We start from the raw sequence: 27,151 nt of genomic DNA, 5'->3' as shown, positions 1-27,151 counted from the left end.
TTGAGCCTTTAAGTCCTATTTTCTTCATTGGGAACCTAAAACATTTCTTTTTCTCCCTAAGTTTAACTTTGTTTTTCTAAAGTAAATCCTTGGCTAAAAGTTACACCTTCTGAGACTTTCATGTTTGAAAGATATGTGTGGGTCTCAAGGACCTGTGATTTTTATGTGAATACAAGAAAGCTGAAGGAAGCCCTTATCCATTCTCTTCCCTGTTTTTCATTTCCATGCAGTTCTCTTGTGTGTCTAACCCTGACTCCATATCTGCTGCTTAGAGACGCTGAACTAAAACAAATGGCTCACTGGGATCCAACTCTACGTTAATTTAAAAGTTATAGCGCATCTGTAATTGTAGTTATTTCTTGAATCAGTTTTAGCCAAGAGATACCACCTTCATAGTGAATAATTTGCTTATCGTGATTCATTTTCTAGATACTCCTATCAGCCCTTGTTCTAGAGTAGTGGTTTATTGTTGTCTTAGCACATTTCTGTGGAACAAAGAGCCAAAACCGGACTGTGAATAGGATAGGTTTGCTTTTCTTCTTCTTTTTTTATAGTGATTCTTTAAAAGCTCTATGGAAAAACTGAAAAATCTCTTTTTTATATGCGAAATATAATCATATTAGCAGCCCAGGCTGGCCTTGAACTTGCGATAGTCCTGTTTCAGCCTTTTAAGTGATGGAACCTACACACACACACACACACACACACACACACACACACACACACACACACACACACACACACACACACACACACACACACACACACACACACACACACACACACACACACACACACACACACACACACACACACACACACACACACACACATCTACATACATATATATTAAATAATTCACTGAGATGATCAAATTCATGAAATTCATGGTTTTTTTGCCTTCCTTCCTCCCTCCCTCCCTCTCTTTCTTTCCATTTCTTTTCTTTCTTGACTTGGGGCTTGGAACTCAGGGTCTAGGTGCTATCTCTGGGACTTGTTTGCTCAAGACTACTAGCACTCTAACACTTGAGCCACAGCTCCACTTGCAGCCTTTTGATTGTTAATTGGAGGGAAACTACTCAGGGCGCTGTCCCTCAGCTCTACCACTCAAGGTTAACACTCTACCACTTGAGCCACAGCGCCACTTCCGGTTTTCTAGTGGTTTATTGGAGATAAGAGTTCCACGGACTTTCCTGCCCGGGCTGGCTTTGAACTGTGATCCTAAGATCTCAGCCTCGTGAGTAGCTAGGGTTACAGTTCTGAACCTCTGGCACCTGCCAAAATTAATCATTGTAAAGTGAGCAATTCATTTGCATAATTATGTACACTGTATTCTCATCACTCCAAAGTAACATCTCTCTCTACAGAAGCAGTTTGTTTCTAGAAGTGTGCCTCAATGGCATACAGCCCTGAGTTCAAACCAGACTACCACCAAAACAAAAAACAAAAAAGAATGTAATTCCTATTAATTCTGTTCTTCCCAACTTCTAATCACCCACTTGTTGGTGTTGTGTCACAACTTTGGATATTGCAAGGTGAATGGAATTATATAATATGTACCCTTTTGTGTCTGGCTTTTTTCACTTACCACCTATGATTTAATCTTTTGTTTACTTCTTCATCAAAAATGTCCTTGGTGATAATGATTATTTCACCATGAACAAGAATGATTTTCTTTCATCACTACTTTTTTCAAAAACACAGAAGAAATTATCAGTGTGTGTGTGTGTGTGTGTGTGTTTTCTCTTTGTCATTTTCTCATCAACTACCCCTGCCTCCCCACCAGATACATTGTGTTTGTTAGATGTCCCCATCCTCCATGAGAGACACAGAGAAAAAGTGCCCAGAGTGAGTCTACTGTGTAATGCTGCAGCAGCTGACAAAACAAAGTAAGTTATTTTTTACAGAACAGATAGGTGGTTCAAATCTCGATGGAACTTACCTGGGTCTTAATAAGGACCAGACAGTTGGCATGCTAGATGAGTTTAACTGGCCTATGACAGTGCCTGCCATATGGGTGTGGTTTTGAACACTAGTTGGGACACACTAGCTGTGTGTTCTGCATTGTGGCCTCTACACTGTGGGACCTGTAGCAGCTGATGTGGAACTAAGGTTATTTGTCACCACAGGATCTGATGCTCAGTGTCCTTTTAAGGACAGATTTCAGTGTTGGCAACCTTCCAGGTGAAAAGTAATAACTCTGTCCAAGGTGGGGAACAAGACAGCGGATAAATTGTATGGTACATGAATGTCAAAGAAGAATCATGGTATCCATTTATTGGTATGACTAAGCAATGAAATCCTACCACTTGTCCAACATTTTGATTGAAATTAAAACCAGATCTTAGACATTGCTTCCTGTCTAGCATTCAATAGGTAGTGCATTTTACTGCATTTCAACCCACTTTCCTTGATCTTTATAAAACCCTTTATTTATATGCACAGCCCAAATCAGCATCAGGAAAACTATCTTCATAAACCAACTTTCCTCCTGTTCCTCAGAGAGATGACTTGTTCACATTTGTCTCTCCTTTCTTTCCTGTTAAAATTCCTATTTCTTCTTATTATAGTTCAAAATAGAGCAAATGGTTAAGCATGAGGGTGTCAGGTTCTAGAGTGCCTAAAAACTACTCTTCGACAAGAAGTTTAGCCTTTCTAATTCTCAGAGTCTTTCTTCATCTATAAGATAGGGAGGCAGCTGTAGTGAAGGGTAAAGGAAGTCTTTATAAAATGTTTAGGACAGTTTTTGCTGTAGAGAAGGTGTCTAGTCACTAGTATGTAAAAGTAATCATCATAATGGAGTGTTCTCTGTGTTTCTACTGTCTTTTGCCTGGTGGAAATGATGAACTTCAGAGAATTACCAGTGTCATAGTAGCAAGGACTGGGCATATTGGCCCAGAGTTTGCTACTCAGTTTTACTTTTGCCTTTCCATTGCTTTTGAACAGTCCCACTGCGGTGTTTTGCTGTCACCTTAAATGTGACTCTGCCAAAGGCCAGATGTTTGGTGACCTTCTCCATCCTTATTATCTCATTGCATCAGAGCTTTAGATTTGTCTGGTGAACTTTGAGCACCTCTAAATAGCTTTCCTCACGACAGTTACCAGGAGTGATACGTTCCTTCCTTGCAACCCCCGCCTTATGTATTTATTCAGTCCTTTTGTCCAGGACCACTGGTCAAATCTCAGGCACTGTACTTTTGTACTCAATAGTTTCTTAAGTGTTTACATTCTGTGGCACCATATGGTTGGTTCAAAAAATCTGAACTCCGCAGGTTTTGAGTATCTGTTCTCAACAATAACCCTGCACTGCTGCTCTGCCATTCTCATTCCTTACTGCAGTGTGCTTCCTCCTGACACCAGGCTTCTTAATCTGGGCACCATCACTGCAGGGTGGTAAGTACTATCTCTTGTGAAAGTTGGGCAGTGTGGAAATAGGATATGACATCCAACCTTTAGGACAGCATTTTACATCCTTGAAATTGATGGGTGTGGTATTTCCAAATAGTGAATTGAAGATGGTGCATTTAGGAATATACCAGAAACGCATTGAGCTGGTACTCTTTGCAGTTTCTGTCCCGGTCTCCCTCTTGAAGCTTCTCATGATTATTCCCATTCTGATCAATCTCACTAGTCAAACCCCTATATTTTCAGCTTTAATCCTACCTTCTACATCCCTATGTCTGAACTCATGAACGTCTGCTCATATTGAAACCCTACCCCCAAATACCCTGCTCTTCCCTTCCCACCCATCTACTTTCTTGCTGATTTTCCAAAATGTACTTTTGGTCCTGTCACTCTTAGGCATCTTCCCATCCAACCCCAGTCTGGTAACCAGAGACGTCTTTTCATCACTGCAGAACTGGTGACAAACTCAGAGGCCCACAGGAGTCACATAGACAGCTTAATGGAGTGAAGCCAGATGAGGGACCAAACAGGGTTTCAAGACTGAATTATTCTACAGCTCCAGCCCCTCATGATGGCCAAATGCATCAAGAAGTAATGGAATCTAGACATTTACATGCACACTTGTGTCTTTTTATAGTTAATAATTGATATACATAAAATATGTAGACACATGAATTTATTTGGAGGGTAACCAGTAGGTTTTTTTTTTTGGTATGGAATATATTGTCCATGTTCTTAAATGGAAAGTTTTATACTACATGTCGTAAGAGATTTTATATTTGGCCAACATTTCCTAAGTTGCTTGAAAGAAAGTGATTCTCAGGTGGTTTTTGTAATGTGGGGTGTGTGTGTGTGTGTGTGTACACACACTTACATATGTACTTAGAAGCAAGTACAGAAAATTGAGGGTAGTTGAATCTTAACAATATGAAATTAACAAGTATTCTTTACACTGAGTCAGTCATAAGAGATACCTTGTTTGCATGCTATTTTCTCTCCAGAAGAGTAATCACAGTTTAAACCTAGGGAAAAGGAATAGTCAAATAGTTAACTAGAGTTACTGGCCTACAGTGCCCATCTCCACACATAGAATTATTAGACAGCCCTTTAATTCCGCATGTTTTGTGAACAGAGTTCCCTGACTACAGAAAGCTGAAGAGAGTACTGTTTGTCTTTTTTAAACTTTGAAATTCAAATATAAAATTAAACTTTTACAAAACATGAGTGGTTATATAGTGTTAGTTTAGCAAACTGAAACTATTTTCATTTTACAGTAGGTTTGAAGCAAATAAGCGAATGAAATTTGCGGTTGATAACTTGAAATTCTATTGATTTTTATTTTCCTTTTCAGATACTCTTCAAAGTGACAATGCTTAGAGCAAATGTCACTACATCAATGACAGCTTTCTAGCTAGCTAATTGTAGCAGACAGATACACAGTGAGAACATGTGAAAAGTCTTCTTGAAGGAATAAACAAAGGTTCTGCAAACTATTAAGACTAGACAATCTTAGGTCTCTCCAATTTGTGCAGTGCTGGACTATGATTAGGAAGAAGGGAGGAACATCAGGAGGGAGGTGTGGAAGTGTATGGTAGACCCAGGAAAAATGGAAATAAGTGTCGATCAGTCAAGTAAGAACTGTTTTTTTTTTTCCTGACAGGTATATTGTAGGGAAGAGAATACATTATGGAAGTAATGACAGCAATTAAAACATGTTTACTTAAGAGAACAATTGCTTGAAATATGGTTGCATAGTAAAGACCTCATTACAGACTGTACTTGGCACCTAAACAGGATACTTATGTTGAGGGGTAATTAATTTGCTCTCATAGATGGCAGGATGGTTCCACCTGTGGTCTTGATTCACTTCTTTGCATTGGACAAGTGCTATCTGAAATAGAAATGCTCTCCTGCATAAAAAACAAACAACAACAGCAACAGCAAACCCTTCTAAGCCAGACATCACAGAGGCTGTTAGGTGGCTGTAATTAGAAATATATGACATAAAGCTTATGTGTAAGGACAGTCAACAGTGTGAAGAATTGTTGACAGAATGCGCCCCTGTGTGTTGCTGAATCAAGATACCTTACCACGCATTTTCTATCATCTATTGCTGACAGTGAGGATTCAGAAGGACTGGTAGCTAAAACTTGAAGTACATATTCATTGGAGTAGCAATTCTTAAACTTCAGCATGCATCACAATTATCTGGAAGGCTTATTAAATTACAAGCAGTCTACCTCTAGCTCTAGAGATTACAGTTCAATGGGACTGAGAATAGGGCCTGACAACATGCATGTGTTTCTAGCATGTTGTCCATAGATCCCACTGTGAACCATTATAAGGAAAAGCAGCTAATGAATGCAAATCCATACTAAGTTGAGTGACTTCAGAGGGAAAATGTGATTCTAACACAATAGAAATTATGATCATTTTCTGTTAGAAACTTGCTGCCAAAGAAAGAACCCCAGGTCAGTATGAAGCAGACAGGGTGGTGTTGGCAGGGAAGGGAGGTTTTGTGTTAAGAGAATATGGGCTCTAGGAATGCATATCTGAATGGTATACAGTCCCCCTTCCCCTTTCTCCCCGCCCCCCACAAGTTGCTCACCTTGTAACTTTGGACACATTGCTGAGTCTTTCTGTACTCCAGTCTTCTGATCTGTCAAATACAGATAGATGACAATAGTCCCCATAGGATGGAGTTGTTGGGAGAATTCCATAAGATGATGTATAAAGAATTATTCATCCTAAGAGCTGGCATGTATTGTTAGATGAAGACACCCATGCTTCACAAGAGGGAAACAATGATAGTTGAATGTACATAAAATGGGAGAGATGAAACCTGTCACTTGGTTTCTCAGATCCGGATGTCAGATTCCGGGGCTCATTAATTCAGGAGACCTGTTACCTGGGGTAGAATTGAGGCAAGTTCTCTGTCATATCAGAACCATTACTAAGCTTAGTTAGCAGATGTTTTATCTCTAGCATGGCTCAGATGGTCAGATAAGGCTGCTGATAGTATATGTGGCATATTAGGCGAGGCACTTTTAGAATGGTGGCACTATTGTGAGAAGAATAGAGACTGAAATGGAGAGAAAAGAGAAACAGACTGAGAGATAGAAATGGAAAATGGGGAGGGAGCAGAGATAGAATTGGTCATTTAAGGGTATAATTGTTTCAAAATGTTTTTGACTGACGAGGATATTAGCTTCATGTAGAGCACTTGTCTAGGATGCATGAGTCCTGTATTTAGTCTCTAGGGGAAAAAGCTTTTGACTTAATTTATAGTCAGACTTAAGAGTGTCATCATCCTAACCCATACTCATCTATTTACATGGAGGTGGAGTTTGTCAAAAGCTGGCTGTGAGCTGTCCTCTTTTGTTTTGATTTTGGGGAAGAGGTTTAGCATTCACTTCTTTGGAAATGTAAAGGAATCAGAAGTAAACAAAACATGGCATCTGCTATGAGGGAAAATGCAGAGTAATGGGAGGGAAATTGAAGAATAAGTACGGATTTCCTTAGGTAAAGAAGGAGAAATCAGTGTTAACCAGGTGGGGACTTCCCCCAGCAGACCTGATTAGAATCCTGGTTTTTACCTTAACTAGTAAAGGGTTTCATTCTCTCTTAGGCCTTAGTGTGTTCCTGCTGTAATGGACATAGTTCTGCTTTGAAGGGTTGATGATAAATTGATAGAAGGTACTCAGCATGAATGAGCCCCAGCTTGCCTGGAACACATACTTGCACCATTGTAAATGAGAATGTGGGTGCTTTTGTGGGTAGTGTACTGGAATTAGGCTAATGGCTTTCAGCCATGGCTACTCTGATTATTGTAGTGGAAAGAAACAGAAGACATTGCTTGGAGAAGAGAAAAGAAACAGAATATGAGGCACTCTAGCATGAAGAAAAATTGCTGCTTACAAGAACATGGGTGAACTTTGTCCTCTGAATATATGAAGACAATGCTCAGGGCAGGTGATGGTTTCTATTGGGACAGTGATAGAGTGCAGGAAGAGGAGCAGTGAATGGTGTAATAACCACAGGTGCTTTCATAGACACTGGAAGGTGAGGCCTCACTTCAGTACTGTGTCTTATCATTACTGTTGCATTGTTTCATATTATTCCAAGTCCTTGAGTCTCTCAAATGTGCTAGCAGGTGATTTCTCAAAACACAAGAGGGTCAAGGATATCTGGCTTCAGAGCGTTGTTGTATAGTGGTAGTCAGGGGCTTGGTGTGAGGGTGGGAGGGGTGTGAGAAGGAGAGGAAGGAAAGAATGTTTAGAGACGTGATCTCTAGAGCCACACTGTCTTGAATCTTAGCTCTGCCATGCTAGCTCTGTGGCTTTGGTCAAGTTATTTCCTTGTCACATGTTCATGGTTCAGTTTTCTCTTAATGTAACCTGTGTATGGGATCACGTATGTATGGATAGCACTCAGAGTAAAGTCTGCTATGTAGACAACATTATAGGACTACTTCTGTTATTTCTCTATGTATATATGTGTGCACACATGCATGTGTGTACATACATGTATGTGCCAGTATTGAGGATTGAACTCAAGGCTTGTGTGCTTGCTATCTCTTGGCTTTTTCATTCAGGGCTAGTGTTCAACCAGTTGAACCACAGATCCACTTTTGGCTTTTTGCTGTAAATTGGAAATAATAATCTCATGAACTTTCCTGCTAGGACTGGCTTGAAACTGCTATCCTCAGATCTCAGGTGCCGGAATAGCTACAGTTACAGGCATGAGCCACTAATGCCAGCCTGTTTCTCTTAGTTCATCTTAGCAGGATATTAGTAACTTCACATTGCTTCTTGAAGGTACAGAAGAGAAGTCAGGCTGACCTCTTAGGGTAATACTGCATATTGGATATATGTGTCTTGACGCTAACAAATCTGTATGTTATATGTAAAAAATTATATGACATTCATAGTGGCCATTTTCTTTTACCTAATTCCTGTATTTTGCAACTGAATTTCTTGTTTATAATAATAAATGTCATAAAATTAAGGTTTCACATAGATTGCTTTTTTTTAAACCCTACCCAACTGTATGAGCTTATCACACTAAAAGTTGTAAACAGAACCCAGGCATACTGTATTGTGTGGTGACTGAGAGCATTCTCCAAAGCAACTGAGTTTGGGGGACCTTAATCAACACTGGGTGTCTCTTTAGTGAGTCCCAAACTAGGTGGTGTTACTCTGCTGCAGTGGATATTTCTCAATTCCATTGCATCCCAAGTTGAGTTGTGAACTCAATGTAGCACCCCAGGGGTAAGCAATGTGGTGGGCAAAGCATGGTATTAAGGGTCTGTTATGTTGGCAACTTAACTGTTCACTTTCCTTTTCTGTAATAATAGCTTCTGTTTAGAAGGACATGTCTGTTACTGTGCAATTAATGCAAGATGAGCCTATTTAAGAACTGTAAAGAAGAGAAGGAAGGCATTGGACATCAAATTAGACTTTTTACTAAGGTTTTCACTTCAATGATTTCTTTTTCTTTTTGATAATATATAAATGCCTCCTAGCTCCATTCATCTCACCCACAGATTGTGCGAAAGCTTTGTATGCACTTGAGCAACAAATGACAAGTCTCTCTTGCATTTTTTTTTACAGTGCTTATCTGTTGAAGTCCTGCTCTGGTTCAAAGTGGTTGTGAGTTTTCTCCCCTAGGATTTTATAATTATAGTTATTCAAAATAGGGATAGCTTTTTGGCACAATTTATATGTGTGAATGTTTCCTTCATCTTTGCATGTGTTGTTATTTATCACTTTTTGCAATCGAACTTAAAAATGAAATTTGGTCCTCTTTCCTGAGCACAGAGTTCCTTCTTAAACATTTGTTTCTGTGGGGTTATTGTTTTATTTTGTTTTTTGGGACATGGTCTCAGTATAGGTCCCAGTGTATAGCCCCTATTGGGGAAAAAGGGTTGAGGGTGAAGTGGTAGAGAACTAGCCTTGCAAACTGGGGCTCCTCTTGTTGCTTCCTCTCAAGGGCTGGATTTCCAGGTGTGGTCGGCCATATCCAGAGTCTGTCAATCACTTTAAAAATTATTAGACAGATTACTTTCGGATATTATTAAGAATGCTGAATATGCATTCAATTACAGGCATTTTATTAAACAATTGAAGCCCTGGTATTTGATGATTTCTGGTTTTTTTTTTTTAATGTAAATAACAAGCCAGGGCAAACAAATTCTAACATATGAGGACAGCATTTTATTAGGTTTCTAAGTACATAATTACTGGTAGAAAATGAGAAATATTGATTTATCCTACATACATGTATACCCAATACCTATCAGTATGGTAACTATACCATTACTCATTTCCACATTATGGTATCATCATTATTTTCTTTAAAAGGTTAAAGAAATGATTATTAAGTAAATAACAATGCCAATGGAATTAAAATTTTAATGTATTTCCCAAGGATGAAGCCAGGATTTTGCAGAAAGTTCTTTTATAAATGACAATGACTGTAAAGATGATGACATTCTGCTGTTTTTATAATACATATGTGTTTCACAATGGAATTCTATGCCTCCATCAGAAAGAATGACATTGCCCCATTTGTTAGGAAATGGAAAAACTTGGAAAAAATTATATTAAGTGAAGTAAGCCAGGCCCAAAGAAACATAGGTCCCATGGTTTCCCTTATTTGTAATATCTAGTATATGTATGAGTCAAGCAGAAAAGGTCAGATAATGTGATGTCAGGAAAATGAACCCTTAGATGTGTATTTTAATGTTTTTTTCTTTCATGCATGTGTTTCTAATGCATTTATAAGATTATCTCTTTGTTGCTTTGTATGTCCCTCCCCCACAGTATAACCCCTGCTTTCACTATATTTGATGTCAGTATAACTTGTGGAGGAGACGGGGAAAAACCAGTTGTTTAAGGATACAGGTGGACCTGTTGCAACAATGAGAAGTACAAGTTGTCATTCCAAAATGAGCTTTACAATGTCGGTGCGGGGGGGGGGGGGGGGGAGGAGAAGGATTTGGATTGGGGGGGAGGGGGGAGGCTGGGAAGGGATGTGAAGGGTAAACAAAGGAGGAGGGTGCAATGCTTGGTAAGAAATGTACGCATTATCCTGCCCACGTAATTGTAACTCCTCTGTACAGTATGTTCACAAATAAAATTAAATTAAATTAAAAAAAATACATATGTGTTTCAAAGATATTTTGGACAGTAAGAACTTGATCCAACAATATTTAAATGCAGATGGTAGGTTAAAAATTACCAGTAATTGAGGAGGCTGGATGAATAAGGACAGAGCAAATACAAAACAAAACAACCTATTGTGAAACTACTATTTTTGCTAACAGATATACCTCTTTATCCTCCAAATATTAACATTAACAGTAAGCTTCAAATCTTGAAATATATACAATATATATTTTTAATTTTAGGCATTTTTATATTCATAAAATGGGCGGTCTATAATAATCAAGTATTATGTAGTAATTATAGATAATTTTAGATCATATTTTCCCAACCTTGGCACTATTGACATTTTGATAATTCATTCTTAATTGTAGAAGGCTTTCATGTGTTTTTCAGTACATTTAATATCTCTAATCTAGGTACCATTAGTTGTCTTATTTTCAAGTTTGAAATCTCAGAATGTATAATATTGCCAATATATTTCCAAATATTCCTGGTGGGATGCAGGAAAATTATCCTTTGGTTTAAAAACTATTGCTCTAGTAATTTGGAATAGGAATATCTAATTAAATTTCCAGAGATTTTTAAAAAAACAATCAGAACCATAAGTGACAGAATTACTAAGGTCATTTTTAGGTATGATCTCAGTCAGTGGTCAAAGATGAAATAAACCAAACAATTTCAACTTTATGGTATTTCTCTGAATTCACTGGAAAGTAAGCCCAAAAATGATCACTAGTTTCTACTTACTGTTCTTTCTTACCAGTGTTCCAACTACCGTTGTTTTCAGTGCCAATTCATTTCAGTAATGTAACTCAAACAGTTTAGAATTATAGCAGATAATGGATATTCTGCCTACTAAGTAGAGTTCATTTCTTCCTAGTGAGTGAAAATGCAAAAGGGGAAATGTCACTATACATGCTTGTATATTGCTACATTTGGTTTGGCAAGCTAATCATGACTTCAGCAAGAGGTCTCTGGAAGGTAAAGGTGGGGAGCAGGTAGTGGGGGCTATGTCTGGGAAAGATGATTGCTAATGATAGCTGGAGGCCTGATTTCTCATTCTGTACCTAATTCTAAATGCATGTTGTGCTAGAATCGCTTGTCATTTCGAAATGCAGACTAAACCAGATGCTGCATGTGATAGGGTGTATGTAGCTCTATTTAGTTTATGAAAGGCCTGCTGGAGTTGGTATCCAAATGGTGATTTCTACATGGGGCAGGATTTGATTGGATTATTGACGTGTTTCAGGAAAGAACATGGACTTTGTTAGAGCAGTTTATACTGGCACACTTGCTTACTTCTCAAAACGAAAAGCAGAAAAAGAAAGGGAGGAAGGAAATAACAGTAATACTCAAAGGATAAGTGCTATATGTAGGCAAACTAGCCATTTAAAATCTCAGCAGTGCTATAATTACTAATTTGTAGAGAATTTTCAGGTTTCATTAATGAGAACATTTAAACCTCTTGGACAAGACATAGATTGTGACTGAGGTGAGGTATGAAGTTCAGGATCTTGATGCTGAGTGCTGAAGAGGAAAGAGTTATTTCCTGGCTTATTTTGAAATGACACATGGAAAGACATACATCATTTATGAGAGATACTACCCTTTTTATGCTTTCCATACTTGACAGTTTCTTTATATTGGAGTTTGTTTCCTTTCCTCTCTCCCTTCCTCCTTTCCTTCCTACCTTGTGTATGCACACACACACACACACACACACACACACACACACACACACACACACACACACACACACACACACACACACACACGTTGATTGAGATTGACCACAAGGTATGACACAAAGTAATAAGTTAGGATGTATTACTCTCGGCTAGATAGCACTTTCCAGTCAAACTGTGTTTGTTTGATATAGTGGCCATTAAGCCACATGTAGCTAGTGGATGTGTAGTTCATATGATGGCCGAATGTCATTTTTTACTTAAATTACTTTATTTCATTTTAACACGCATAGTCACTTTGATCTACTAGCTTCCATATTGGACAGCACTGCTCTAGGCCTTTGAAACATGTTTTCTGAAACTAGTTTTGGATCTAGATTGTGGAAAGTATGGACCTTATCAACAGGCCATGCTCAGACCTATATACCAGGTACCATAGCATCCAAGTCCATTTGGACAAAGTAACAGTTGTATTACACTTGTATATGCAAGCTGCCTTAGTAAGTTAAGGTGGCTTTGCCGAGACCTACTATCAAATGTAGGCCTGTCTAATATTCTAATATTGAAAGGGAGAATGGGAGTCAATGCACTTATACTTTTAGATCTCTTCTCTTCCCTGTTGTTGGAAAATTTATCTAAGCAATGAAATTGTATATGTGCTTTTTTGTTTTATCCACAGCAACTTGCCCTTCTCATGTAGCCCTCTAAGCAATTTAGTAATAATTGAAAAATTCAAGAGGCATCTGCTGGGGGATCCCAAGGAATAAGATATATTGTTAATATAGAATCATTAATATATGATATGAATCACCAAGGTCCTTTCCATGAATCTTTTGTTCATGTTACAAATCATGTAGTGCCCAAGGGTGTGAGGGCATTGGATATAACAGTATCAGCAACCAATCTGTGAGGTGATTTTGTGTGGCTGACATCCTGCTGACGTGCTATGCTTACATTGAGGTTTCTAAAGACTAAAACTTCTAGTCACACTCTAATCAAAAGTACTGACAGATACTTCTTTATTGGCAGAATAATATACAGTGCATGAGACATCTATTCATCTATAACTTACGAGGTCAAAAGTCCCAGGGTCACTGGAACTTAGTAATGATAATGATGGGTATTCGAGTTGAATTTGTAAATGCATGCCTCAAAAGAAGGAAAATACTCACGCAGTCAGACAACCAAACCCTGATATGTACATAGTATGTCAGTATATGTTCTCAGTCATACTTTTGTCTTTTTTTCCTTTGTTTGTTTCTTAATACAAGACAGTGTAACTCGGAGAAGTTACTATGAATATCAGTGTCCTCAGTGAAAAATGAAAGTAATGAGAACACTTAACCTCACAAAAGATCTCTGATGCTTAAGTGGAAATAAATGTATAGGTTCTTGTATAATGCAGGGTCATGTAACTCCTCCATAATTTTAGCTCTTGTTATTGATACTGTTGTTGAATATCTTTTAAGGTATAGCATTGTAGTTCAAATTACAAAATCCTAGATTGCTTGCTGTTGATTAAAGAATATTGGAGATAAGGTGGGACTTTCCACCCCACTTCAATCTAGATATTACTTTTAATGCAAATCAATATCCCTTAATTTCATTTATTCTAAATTAAGTGTTTCCTAATTCTAATTTCCTAATTTAAGTTTCCTACACCAGGTGTTCTGAAAGCTATATACATCCTTACCTCTCAAAACTGGCATTTTAAAACTTACCAGATTGTATATTGTGACAATAAATATTAGTGTCATTCAGGATGCTGGCTGATTATTCAAAATTGTGACCTAATGCCTTAAAATATGGTAATTTTCTTTTTTGCTGATGCTCTACTGTGAATGCTAGAATTAGTGTTGACCCAATGGTACTCATTTTTTTTTATCTCTAGAAAGAGCAAAGCATCTCCAACTTCTACAGTTGGAATGCTAATGTGATTAAAGTATAGTTCCTTAACAATGATTGTATAGTATGCTTTCATATTTAAGTAATGTTCCAAAATGTCCACTTTTATTATATAGGATTAACCAGATGTCATTTCAATCATTCACTGACTTGAAGCAGTATTTTGGGACATTTGATTAATTTGACCTATTTCATCTAGGAAGCTGGATTCTGATAACGGGAATTATCTAAGGGAAATAGTGCTTCATTTTGGGGATGGGAGGATGTATTTAAATTTAGAATGAAATCTATTTCTTATGGCCTCGGGGTGCCTGTGCATTAATGCAGAAATTTATATCAGGGCAAAGTCTTGAACAATTAGGGATAAATATCTAAAACCCAATTAACCTTTTGCAGATCTCCCACAGCAGTTATATGGTCTCATTTCACTGCTGTGGGATTAAATGGACTTTATTATTTATTATTATTGTTATTAGTTTATCATTGTACAACCAAAGACAGAAGTTAGACTCTGCAAGACCTCTTTTAGCCAGGGCACCTGAGCAGTTCTCCAAGGACCCTAGGTAATCCCTACTGACTTGAATTCTCATGCTCACAACAGGTTATATTCTCCTTCCTGTAGAGGGCTGCATTTATGAATTCATATTGGATCTTCCCTCAGATTACTTTGTGATAATGAAACAAACTTCCCAATCCTGAGCCTCAGGGCTGAGATTCATGTAATAAGTACTGTGAACTCTACATTGCTGGTATAGCTCGTGATTCTGAAGGTCAAGCATAGCTAACAACATCTAAAGATGCTTTTCAGTTTTTAGAAGACAAAAGATCGGAATGTCACTCCCATCCTGAAATTACCTTAATAGTAAAATAATTTCATCATATTAGTTTGACATGTGAAATCTGTGTAGGTTGTTCTGTACTGTTGACAGGTAACTTCCGCTATTTAAATTATTGCTGAATGATAATGGCCTTGGCAGAAATTTAGTATTTCAACCTCCAGATAATAAATTTGAATGTCTCTAGCCTGAGAAATGCAAAGTGCCACATTTCCCAGATGGTCTTTGTTACTTTCTAAGCAGAGTATCTCCTGAAAAAAATCCACGTACACCACAAGAAGAACATATCAGCAAATGTAAAAGTGTAGGCTTTTACTATCCCTTCATAATTGGCTCATTTGGGTTGAAACTATTTGTTTTTATGATAATAGTCCCTCTCATTGCTTCATTTGTTTCAAAACATTGATATAAGGAGCTTTCCTCTCGTATATTTAAATCATTCATTAATTACCATAATTATCAATCCTCAATGTTTTACAACACATATGAACTATAAAGTTTCCTCCTTCACTGCTATGATTCCTTTGACAGAGTCTCAGTTACATACATTCCCCATTAAGTGGAAAGGTTATCAAGGGTCATTTAAGAAGAATTCTAGATGGAAATACTTTGACTTTCTTTTTTTTTTTTGTTTTTTTTGGGGGGGGTTAGAAATTGGGGTTTGAACTCAAGGCTGCATACTTGCTTGATCCATTCATTTCACACTTTTTGCTCTGGTTGTTTATGAGATAGGATTTTTTTTTTCCACCTGAACTGCTATCTTTTTTATGTTGCCACCATGTTCAGCCTCTTCTCTTGAAATGGAATCATATAAGTTTTTTGCCTTTGATTGCCAGGAACTTTTGATCCTCCTGATCTGAGCCTTCCACATACATTGCTAGGGGTGACAGAGCTAATAATGATTGAGATGGGAATTGAGAACATTTGCCCCAGCTAGCCCCAGTTGGTACATCTAATCTCAGCCTCCCAAGTAATTAAGATTACAGGTGTCTTTGGCTCTCTCATATGTCTTTGAGCTGTTTTATGTCAGTGATGTCTCACAGGAATGATCTCCGTCCATTGATCTCTACTTACAGGTTTGTCTGTTGGTCATCTGTGCATTTTATTTCTTTTACTCCCTCACTAGACTATGAGTTCTATAATGAAAGCTACTGTAGCTTTAAAAGATCAATCTTGTATATGGAAGACAAATAAACAAACTAGTGATTAAGCCAGCCAAAAAAAGAGCAACCATCTTTAAAAATCACTACATAACTGTAAGTGTTTTAGGTCCTACAAAGGAGAGGTGCAGATTTCTAATGGAATATAAGAACAGGGCATTGCTTAGTGGCACCACCATGTATGGCTGTGTAAATAAAATTTGAATTAACCAAAATGAAAAATAATTTAAAATCCATCCTGCCCATCACACAACCACTCGCAAGCATTCAATAGTCATGTGTAGCTCATGATTATGAAAGAGGACAAACTGGGGCTAAAGCACCGCCATTATTACTAAGGGGTCTGTTTGACAGCATTGTAGTTATGGATATAGGAAGGATTTTTTTTTCCCATGGAGCAGATGTTTAAGCCTGAAAATGATATCTGAGCAGGCACACACTCAAAAGAAAATTTAGGTTCAAGGAAGAACAGTTTAGATAGAGGAAAACCTAGAATATGAAAGTAAATGGAATTAAAATTCTTTCAGTTACAGAACACGATCACTACTAATTCTATATGTATGTTAAGATGGTGTGAACACTGTCAGTAACCATATAAAACCACACTTTGTTGAGTTTCTGCTTAGGATGGTGTTGCATTGAAGGAATCATGAGTCTAGAATCCACAATAATTTAAAAGCATCCTAAAATCTTTAGTTCTGATTCTTCTCTGGCAGAAAAAGGAGCAAAGAAAGAATTTTTCATAAGCTAAAATGAAATCTTTTAACATCTTTCTCTTTTCTTCACTATTGTGTTGCATGGTATCCTTTAAGTCTCTCTCACGGTATGGACTCCAAAAATCTTTGGAAGCTTTTCTTCACTCAACTCTTTATCTCATGCATTAACCTGGCCAGTTTCTCATTTTTCTTTTTCCACTCCTCCCCTCCCCTCCCCTTCCTTTCCTTATGACATGTTAACTCACTGTAGTAAAACAAAGGAGTTCGGGTTGCCCCTGGCTCATGCCTGTAGTCCTGGCTACTAAGGAAGCTAAGATCTGAGGAGGGCAGTTCAAAGCCAGCCTGGGCAGGAAAGTCTGTGAGACTCTGATCTCCAATAAACCACCAGAAAACCGGAAGTGGTGCTGTGACTCAAGTGGTAGAGCGCTAGCCTTGAGCTGAAGAGCTGAGGGACAGCACCCAGGCCCAGAGTTCAAGCCCCACAACTGACAAAACAAACAAACAAACAAACAAAAACATAAGAAAACAAAGGAATGTGCAAGGGCTGATTCAATGACTGGCTATATCTCCTGCTCAATGGACTTGCATATGCATATGCAAATTATTTGCATATGCATATTGTTGTGCTTCATGCTTGAATTTGTTTTATATAAGTGTTACTGATTTGCCTGTTGTACTGTGTTGTAGACAATATAGTGTGCTCTCTCTTCCTCTTTTCCTCTATTTCTCTCTCTCTCCCTCCCTCCTCCCCATTCTTCTCCCCCTGCTCTTTCTGTTAGCATGTCTGTAGTTACAATTCACATAAGCATTTTTAAAACTATGTGCCATTATGGAATCCGAAGCTTTTGGTTCAGTGTAATTATGTAGAATAAGATTGACTAAAACTTTACAGAGCTGAATAGAAGAGAACAAAATTAATTTTGAATCAGGCCAGGATCAAATATTGTTGAAGACATAAGGACCTATTGCAAAAGATAACGAAAACTAGACTGTATTGCCTACCACACACACTTGTTAATTCCATTACAAGAATTGTGTAGAATTAAACTATCCCATTGTCTTTTCCTTAAATTCCTGAAGAACAGGAGACTGATTATAGTACTTGGTAGCTTAATTCTTCAGTTTTAAGCATCTAACAGGATCAAATCCTAATTTGAGTTTATATGTTAAAAAAAATAACTCAAATTGTGAGCTTTCTGTGTACCAGGAGGAATGGCCTGGACTAACCACTCCCACTTCCTTCTTACTGTCTTTATCTTTCATAGCTGCCCAAGTTGTTTGCACTAGATATTTGAAATAGGTGGCTTAGGAACAGTAATCTGACTAGATAGAAGCTGTTGCACAGAGTTTCATGGTCACTTTTTCTTCAGAGTGCTTTTTCTGGTCACACATACATATTACTGGATGATCTCTGTATCCCTCTTACCATTAAGGATTGTTTTTCCCACTCTCCAGGGAAATCTGCTTATAGCCTCAGCCTGATCTGCCCATGTACTGCTTTTAAACATGAGGGGCTTCCTATTAGCCCCTTAGCTCGAGGGTGGTGGCCTTGCTTACACTGTGGTTAGGCTCATACTATTTGCCTTGCTCTGTGGGTTGCCCTGATTTCTTCTCCTTAGTCATCACTGGCCTCTTCCAAGGTGTTGTTGCTCTGCTTACCTGAGCATCAGCAAGTTCTCATCATTCATGAGACCTTAGTACAACTTCCTCCTAACATCTTTCCCTTCTTCCCATCCTCATCCATTTTTCCACCCAAAGACTAGGTTAGAACAGCTCCATCTTTGCCCCTCAGAGCATTTATCATAACTGCAATTAGATCCTAATCAGATCTTCCTAAATATCAAATGTATATCTGTTAGATAGGAGCTGTTAAAGGAAAAGATAGTGAATCTTAATAGTTCATATCAGTATCCCTGTTACCTAACAAATGGTATTTAGCATATAAAAAGGATTTACTCAATATTTGTAGAATAAATAAGTAAACATAGGGTGCTTTAGGATGTAACTTTGAAATTTTGTTATGGTAGATTTTAGAACAGAAACAACTTCTTCTCTATTTGGTTTTGAAACCAAACATCAGTGCATGAAATTCTTCTCTATTGACTTAAATCTTTGTCACCAACCTAAATCCTTTGATTTCTGCTCTAAATGTACTGACTTCAATATCAAAAGAAACCTTAATTTCAGAGGAAGTGTACTGATCATATCAGCTTCCAAACACATTTTTTAAAGTCTGTGAGAAAGTAGGAACCACAGATAAGGAAAAATAAAAAAGACATCCTAAAGCAAATTGAGAGCTGAAGATAAAAGAGGAAGCTTGTTAAAAAGAGGTTAATGCATATTAAAGTAGATGTCACTTTTTTCATATATTGGTTGCCATCAGAAAGTCTAGAGCATTGGCGGTGTTTGTTCAGTGAAGTAAATGAACCTGAATTTGCATTTGTGACTCTTTTTGTCTTGGACCAGTAATTTCGAATATGTAAGTGTGGTAATATGTTAAAGGTAGAGAGGGGAAAGGAGATAGGAGAGAAAAATAAAATGAGATGGAAATAAGCAAATGAACACATGCGGTTAAGTGTATCCTTTAATATTGTGTTTTTCCCTAGCTGAGAGGTGGGTGTACCATAGTAACACCTTCCTAACTATAAACCCTCTGTACAGCATCTTTACAATAAAATAAAATTTAAAAAACAAAACACCCCTCCCCAAAACAAACACACACCAAACACCTTCCATCAATGCCTCAGGGGGCTATAGGTATTTCTGGGGGAAAGTAAAAAAGTATTCTATATCCAACAAGTTTGAAAGGCTGATGTGAATGAAAATTAAATGATGTCATCACTTTCTGACTTTGAGTTAAAATAGACCTGCTAAAAAAGGTTTAATTCTCCACTAGTCATTGTTTTCTTATGCTTATTCTTCCCACTTTGCTGTAACTTGTGTCACAAAATCTGTTTGTGAATATTGAAGTATCTGGGAATTTTTTCAAAATTTACTTTGGAAATGGTACCATACTCTTTATAATATTTTCTAAATGAGACCTTAGAAATATATGTTAAATATTAAAGACAAATATTTTTTTCATTCCAGTAAGCTTGAATAGTAAAAGCAAGGGCCTTATAGCAGTTGTTACAGCTTCTTAGTTAAAAGATGCAACTGTTGTGGAATAGTTTATGTACTAGTTACTTTGGACTGCTTTGAATTTTGTTCTACTCTTTTCCTTTGTGAATTTTATGATAAAATGACTTTTTAAAAAGTAGTTAATTTGTCTATTAGGATTTGTTTTGTTTTGTTTTTTGGGTCCGATTGTGGGTCCTGAACTCTGGGCCTGGGCACTGTCCTTCAGCTCTTAAGCTCAAGGCTAGCACTCTACCACTTGAGCCACTCTACCACCATTTCCAGCTTTTTTTTTTCTTTTTGCTTATGTGGTGCTGGGGAATCGAACCCAGGGCCTCATGCATGCAAGGCAAGCGCTCTACCACTGAGCCACATTCCCAGCCCCTGTCTATTAGTTTTTGAGACAGGGTTTCTCTTTATAGCCCAGGTTGATCTTGTACTAATTATCCTTCAGCCTCAGTCTCCCAAATGCTGGGATCACTAGAATGTACCGCTTTGCCTGATTGTAGTACATATTTTGTTATGAAGTCTGGGCTTCCTTATTTCTCTCAAAAATGGATTCCAATGTCATTTTCCTTCAAGTCTTTGAAGGATAAGTCTGGGAATAACAGTAAAGATGGTCAGTTCTTAATCTCTGACCAGGAAGCCAGTTCGGGGAAACTAAGGTCAGAGGCAAGCGTGGAGTCTGGCTTCCTTCTAGAGCTGCTCTGCATTTATTCTCCCTCCTCACATTCAGGTAGCCTCATCTGTATATGGACATCCATCTTTTGGGGTTATGCTGAGCTGAATGAGACAATACCTACAGAGCAGTCAACATGCTGCTTCACATGTAGCAATGCTCATTAAAATTAGCATTATTGCTACCATCAGACATTTAGTTAATACTCACTATTGGTTTTGAATAAAGATCTTGCTTTAATGATTCTGACTTCTCCCAAATACATTCTTTGTGGCCCTTAGTACTACTGGATCTTCCACTAACAGGGTCCACTGGGGCACTTCACCAAAACAGGATTCTCCATGGCATTCTGCTTTGAGAGCTAGAAGCTTAAAAGGGAAAATGGAAGATTATTTCATTTAGTATTTTTTTCTGGTCCTGGAGCTTGAACTCTGGGCCTGGGCACTGTCCCTGAGCTCCTTTTGCTCAAGGTTGATGCTCTACCACTTGAGCTACAATATCACTTCTGGATTTTTCTGATTAATTGGAGATAAGAGTCTCCCAGCCTTCACTGCCCAGGCTGGCATCAAATCATGATCTGCAGACCTCAGCTTCCCAAGCTAGGATTACATGTGTGATTTACCAGCACCTCGCTGGAAGATTATTTTAAGGTCCACATTTACTAAAGATATTCTTCTGGTTAAAAGCAAGATCTTAGGATTCCAACTCAAATATTTTTTTAAAAAAAATATTGAAAAATGCAAATTACTTACCAAAGGACCTTCATAGCATGAGGAAAATTCACAAAAGTCATTGCATTAGAATAGTTTTAGGGTTTTTGGGAATATATAGCTAAATATATCTGAGTGCAAAGAACTGAAAATCACATCAACTTGAACACTAGTACAGCTACATTTTAGTGCAAGAGAAAAATGCCGCAGTAGTTGGTCATGAAAACAATCAGATGTGTTTTCTTCATTTTCAAGAGTGGCTTGTCATGATGATAGTTATGTCAACAGCTCTGTTGCTGATGGTGAACAACACCCTAAGCTTCAGAAGTGCAGCTTGTGACAGTCACAATGTTTTCCTCTGTGCTTTGGTAGAAGGCAATGATCTTAAACTCACCTTTCACCAGCTTTCCTGAAGATGTCCTTTGAACGGAACTTGTGCTAGATCATGGGAGAATAAAGACACAACCGTTAAGCTCTCTCTTCACAAGGAAGTTATAGTTCAGTAGAGGATAAACAAGATCATTGCAAATGTGGTATAGTAAAAGAAAAGACTGGGACAAAATATAAACCAGAAAAAGCAAGCTGTTCTAACTTGTTTCAGAGGAAGAATGTTTCACTCCAGGAGCAAGGAAGTGTTTACTGTCAGTCCCAGGGCTTAATTTGAAAAGGACTAAAGATTCTAAAGCTCAATGATACGTTCCAACAACTTGTATACAGCTAGAATGTAAAAACTTACAGAGGGGAAGTAGGACTTTAAGACAGTGAGAAGCAGCAAAAGCCATTGGGACACTTTCTTCCTAAATGACCTCTGGGAGGGTTTGGTATATTTAAAACCAGGAAAGGGGGTCATAAAATTGGTGTTTTATGAGCAATATTTATATCAAAGCTGTGTGTGGATAAATAGGAGCAAAAAGACAAGTTTGAAGGCTGTGGTTGTAGATTCATATGGGAAGAGAAGGAATTTTGCCTTGGAAGTACTGAGTTCAGAGTTGATACATGGAGGTGGTAGAACTGAAAGCATACAGAGAAGAAGTCTATTTTTATGTACATTCTCACACCTGATTTCCGTTCTTGACCTCAAGTTCTGACTGAATTGGGCTTTAGGAAACATTAAGTCATTTTGAATCTTGGCCAAAAATGTTGTTAATTCAAGCATATATCCATAAAGTTAATGTAGATGACATAAGTTTTTCTAATGGTTCTTCCTCTTACATATTATATAAGGAAAAAGTTACAGATCATGTATGGAGAATTAAGATTCCAAGTGCTGGGACAAAAGCAATGAATTACTTCCTATTGTATTGTTTATTATTATAGATAGGAAACATGTAACTTTTGTATACCTTAAGAAAATTACTGCCAACATGATTAATCCTGGCTTTTTCTTCCATGAGTTACAAGATGTTCTATAATGGGGTTTTGAACCTATTTTCATGTAGTTCATGTTGATTAAGTTTTCACTTGAGCAGTATCCTCTTTAGGATTATCAGTTGAAATAAGCACGTGTAGTTTGTCTCCTTAACTGCCACTCATCTAATGTTAATATTAAATGTAAATTTCTGTTTTGGCCATGACAAAAATTACCGTACTGACTACCCTACCACAATGTAAAACTGAACAAAGTGTATGAGACAAGTGATTTTAGGTATTGGCTTATGGGAAGTTATAAATAGGATCCTTACAAAGAGAGAAACACACATGAATCTCATACCCGTAAAACCACAGCAGAGAGCTGCAAACTCACTGAGCCAAGGTAGCTATTCCATTAAGCATGTAGAGTTCCTACAGTAGCTGAAATTTCAGCATAAGTGTACCAGAAAGGTAGGACGTATGTTGAATAATCCCAGAGGTAGAACTTTTCAGGCTTTCCTGCGTCTCATATTTGCCAGGAGCTAGGCTAGATATATACAAAGTAGAGTTCTCTAAGACCTAGTGAAGGATAGCTCCTGCTGACCAAAGGTCTCATGGAGGTGTTGGGAGTCCTGTCCTGGCCAGGGTGGGATGGTCTTTCTGAATATTTAAGAAATTCAGTTGCAACCATAGAAAAGGCATATCTTTTTTTTTTAATTGTATTTTATTTTATTTGAGAACATACTGTACAGAGGGGCTACAATTACATGGGCAGGATAATGCATACATTTCTTACCAAGCATTGCAGCCTCCTCCTTTGTTTACCCTTCACCTCCCTTCCCAGCCTCTCCCCTCCCTCCCACCCAATCATACCCCCCTCCCCCCCCACACACTGACATTGTAAAGCTGGTTTTGACATGACATTTTGTACTTCTCATTGTTGCAACAGGTCCACCTGAATCCTTAAACGACTTGTTTGTCCCCATCTCCTCCACATGTTATACTGACATCAAATATAGTGAAAGTGGGGGTTACACTGTGGGGGAGGGACATACAAAGCAACAAAGAAATAATCTTATAAATGCATTAGAAACACATGCATGAAAGAAACGAAAACATTAAAATACATATTTAAGGGTTCATAGAAAAGGCATATCTTAGAATCACAACCTGAAATGAGAGCAAGTCCTTAAAACTGAGAAAAACAACAATAAAACCCCCACATATAATGTGTTAAGGCCTCTTAACACATTATAAGAACAAAGTTAAAATGATAAAGATAATACATAATTTAATTGGCAATGAAATAATACCTGATATGTATAAAGGAAAAATGGTAATTTGGGCCTCTTGAGATACAGGATGCATAATAATGATATGTACGAAGAAGTTATCTAATGAAAGACTCATGAGACATAGATATTGAGATGACTAGTTTTACTGAGCCATAGGTATTAGGGCAATGTTTAAGAACTCAGAAAAGGCCGGGCATCAGTGGCTCATGCCTGTCATCTTAGCTACTCAAGAGGCTGAGATCTGAGGAACATGGTTCAAAGCCAGCCTGGGCAGGAAAGTCCCTGAGACTCTCATCTCCAATTAACTACCAGAAAATCAGAAGTGGCCCTGTAGCTCAAGTGGTAGAGTGCTAGCCTCATGCTGAAGAGCACAGGGACAGTGCCCAAGCCCAGAGTTCAAGCCCCATGACCAACTGCCCCCACCACACACAAAGAACTCAGAAAAGATGATGGATATTGTATACTAGCAGATGATGAGTGGTAGTTAAAAATAATATTTATAAATAAATAAGATGGTTACTCTAGAATTAGTAAGTGTCATGGTTAAAATGGGTAATATACTAGGTGGTATCAACAGAAAAATTACACTTAGCACAATAATAAGTCAGTTAACTTAGAACCCCATTGATAGGAATTCACCAACATAAATGAGAAGAGGGACATAAAATCTGAATTATTTAAATCAATAGATCATAGACTTAAAATATAAAAACCTAAGCTATAAAGCTTCTATAAAAAAGAAAATGTCTTTGAAAACTTAGAGATTGCTTAAAGAGCACACAAAAAATACTAATTGTAAAAGAAAAAGATTGCTTTCTCATTAAAAGACTAAGTAAACAGAGTGGAAAGGCAAGTTACAAATGGAAGAAATCACTAAAAATACCTCTGTCTGACAAAGGACATGCATCCAGAATAAATATAACTCCTATTCTTCAATACTTCAATAATAGAGAATAAATGTCAAAGTATTTAAATTTCAGAGAGCCAGTATTACAACCTCTTTTCAAAATAGTTTGAGTTTTTTGAAAATTAAAGATAGAATCTATGATATAACAAGTCTACTTGGTATTTATAAAAGAAAGGGGGAAGATTATATACACAAAGGTCTTCTACACATATGTTTTCGATCACTTTACTCTTATTTTCTGGTGGGATGGATTGAACTCAGGACATTTTGAGAGAGGTATTCTATTACTTAAGCCTTACAGATTCATTTTACTCTTGAAGACTTCAAAGTCCAATCAAGCCCATTAACTAAAGGAGAACAGGTAAATTACTGGCAATTCCTTTATAGAGAGAAATACTATTTTCAAGTAAAAATAATCAGTGACACATGCAAAAGCATGGGTGATTAAGTATTTGAAAGAAATTTAACACAAAAGAATATTTTGTGTTTATATTGTGATTATATTGTGATTATATTTATATTCGTTTTTTATTTGTATTAGTTTATGCTGATGGAAATTAGAATACCAATAGCTACAAAAGTGACAAAATTCCTTCCCAGAAACACAGTTGATTCTGAGACAAATTCACTGAAATGGAATATTCCTTGAATTCTTTTTTTAGAAATAATAGGAAAGGACATTGGGAAACATTAGCTCTTTGGTCTCAGGAAATTGGCTCCTGATTGAGCAACAGAACCTGGAAAATTGAAACCATTAGTTTGGGTGAGTGTCCAGGCAGGAATATGACCTGACTTAATTGAAAAGAACTGATGATAAAACATTAACACGGATCCTTTGAGAATGAAAATGAAATAGCCAGTCCAGTGTCTATTAGCATTTAGTATGGCTAGGGGAAGTTTGAGTTCGTTTTACTGATTAGTTCTCTGATGATGATGAGGACCATTGATAATGGGTGAACAACAACAAGAATAAATCTATGTTTCTTCTCCCTCACTCTGCTTAGGAGCAAATACAATCAGTCAAAGAAGAATCTTAATTTGAACCTGTTCTGTGCATGTTTTCATTTGTGACGTGTATAACATCAAGCTACCCGAGAAGGCCGCGTCCTGTAATTGAGTGACAATTATATGGGATAAGGAGTCATTCAGATACTTGTTAAATGAGTGATCTTTAAGCTACTTCCTTAGTTTAGCTGGCTTTCTCTATTGCGATTGCTATAGAATCAAGCAAGACATCAAATGGAAAGTACTTAGTATAAAGCATACTAACTATAGATAACCCCTTTCCCTTAGTATAAGTCACGTCTTTACATGACTGGGATTTGTACGGTGTCTTGAGAATTCACTTTCTGAAGTGAAAATGATTAATGGAAAATAATAAGCACTCATTGGTAAATGTATACTTGCCATATCATTGTAGCTGGGTATATGATCTATTTTGAACACCAGTGTTTTGTTCATTACAGGAGGCAAGGTGATTTGTATCCTTCAGAGATGCATTAGTATCTATGAAAGTTGTATGCTTCATGGATTAAGAAGTTAGTCGTAAGGTATATTTCACTGTTATATATTTTTTCGAGAGGAGAAAAAAGGTTTATAGTTAAATAGATTAAAGAGCTAACTAGAGTTCTTAAACCTTCAAAGTCAAATCATTTAAAAATACTCCTCCAAGAGTTGATTTTCTGGTCATATTTTATTAATAGATTTAGGAGCCCCAAACAGGTAGTCTTTGGCAATGTACAGATACATGTTAGATATTTTCATCAGATATAGATCATCTCCTAAGGTATGAGGAGGTCTATTCATTGTTTTTTGAAACAACTATGTAAGTTATGAATTATTATTGAGAGAAGAAATGACAGAAAGCAGACTGTTTTTTTTCAAAAAATAAATTGTGATAGAATTTAAAACTCATGGCCCAGCCAGACATCTGGGACTCATGCCTAAAATTCTACTTACTCAGGAGGCTAGGATCTGAGGATCAAAATTTGAAGTTAATCCAGCAGAAAATTCCGTGATACTCTGATTAACCACCAAAAAGTCAGAAGTGGAACACTCTCACCTACTCACCCCTTCCCTTACTCTTCTTAATTTTGTAGGATACACATTGCATTTTATTTATTTATTTATTTATTTATTTATTTATTTATTTATTTATTTATTTATTTATTTATTTATTTATTGCTGGTCCTGAGGCTTGAACTCTGGGTCTGAGCG

The 27,151-nt window shown here is 37.3% G+C and overlaps 1 protein-coding gene and 1 non-coding gene across 20 annotated transcripts in view; one reads left to right on the top strand and one right to left on the bottom strand.

Annotated features, from left to right (window-relative positions):
- Positions 1-27,151, top strand: part of Fhit (fragile histidine triad diadenosine triphosphatase) — a 1,320,449-nt gene that overhangs the window by 701,705 nt on the left and 591,593 nt on the right. The gene's annotated exons all lie outside the window — the stretch shown is intronic.
- Positions 20,295-20,375, bottom strand: Trnaa-ugc (transfer RNA alanine (anticodon UGC)). Its single transcript has one exon. It is a non-coding gene; the product is annotated as a tRNA-Ala (tRNA).

Source organism: Dipodomys merriami, unplaced genomic scaffold, assembly GCF_024711535.1.
Source record: "Dipodomys merriami isolate MVZ:Mamm:240054 unplaced genomic scaffold, mDipMer1.0.p SCAF_13, whole genome shotgun sequence".
In the NCBI taxonomy this organism is placed as follows: domain Eukaryota; kingdom Metazoa; phylum Chordata; class Mammalia; order Rodentia; family Heteromyidae; genus Dipodomys; species Dipodomys merriami.
Note: the sequence above shows the minus strand (reverse complement) of the source record. Positions and strands in the feature narration are given on the sequence as shown.